The 1,045-nt window shown below is 40.9% G+C and overlaps 1 protein-coding gene across 1 annotated transcript in view; it reads right to left on the reverse strand.

The window, feature by feature from the left end:
• Positions 1 to 655: 655 nt before the first annotated feature.
• Positions 656 to 1,045, reverse strand: part of dnajc5ab (DnaJ (Hsp40) homolog, subfamily C, member 5ab) — a 19,520-nt gene continuing 19,130 nt past the window's right edge. Inside the window, exon 5 of the mRNA XM_085343837.1 lies at positions 656 to 1,045. This exon is cut by the window's right edge and continues 2,321 nt beyond it. The gene's annotated coding sequence lies outside the window, so the exon portion shown is untranslated.

Raw genomic sequence — 1,045 nt, forward strand, 5'->3', positions numbered from 1 at the left:
ATTCTGTTTACATTATACATGCTTCCCTTAGGCAGCATCATTAGAAGACATAGCATACATTTACACTGCTGTGCAGATGACACCCAGCTCTATCTGTCCATGAAGCCAGATAACACACACCAATGAGTTAAACTGCAGGAATGTCTTAAAGACATAAAGACCTGGATGGCCGCTAACTTTCTGCTTCTTAATTCAGATCAAACTGAGGTTATTGTACTCGGCCCTGAAAATCTTAGAAATATGGTACCTAAGCAGATTCTTCCTCTGGATGGCATTACCTTGGCCTCCAGTAACACTGTGAGGAACCTTGGAGTCATTTTTGACCAGGACATGTCCTTCAACGCACATATTAAACAAATATGTAAGACTGCTTTCTTCCATTTGCGCAACATCTCTAAAATTAAAAATATCCTGTCTCAGAGTGACGCTGAAAAACTAGTTCATGCATTTATTACTTCCAGGCTGGACGACTGTAATTCATTATTATCAGGAAGTCCTAAAAACTCCCTGAAAGCCTTCAGCTAGTAAGGCTAAGGCTGCATCCTACCTCTTTCTTACAACTAGAGTGGTACTCTTTGAGAATAAAGTAACGACTTCTGATACAATGTGTGGATTACAGATTACAGTGGTAGATTAAACACAAAGAGGCTCCGAAGCATCAGAAACATTTATTTTACAACAGTACATCAGATAGTCGTTTCAGGCAAACGTCCACGCTACAAACACAAACCTCTACGTCTCTGTGTGTATGTACAGCACGTCTGCCATTTGTCACCTCGCCATCAGAACGGTTCACATCTAAAGATGTCTACATCCTCCTCACAGCGGCTAGTTCATCAATCATTACAAAGATCAGAAAATCAAAATAAATTAAATAATGCATCATTATTATCACCATGTGGCTGCTATCTTCTTACATACATCGGTTTCATTATTCGATGATGGAAATGTGCCGACTCCAGGTTTGGTCAGCCAATCAGGTAACGAGGCGTCTGCAGGTTTCACCGAAGCTCATTCAGAAGCCTTTTTAACCCAGCGATGGGGT

This window comes from Diplotaxodon limnothrissa, linkage group LG20, assembly GCF_057381915.1.
Source record: "Diplotaxodon limnothrissa isolate DT_005_m linkage group LG20, D_limnothrissa_male_GT1.1, whole genome shotgun sequence".
Taxonomy (NCBI): Eukaryota; Metazoa; Chordata; class Actinopteri; order Cichliformes; family Cichlidae; genus Diplotaxodon; species Diplotaxodon limnothrissa.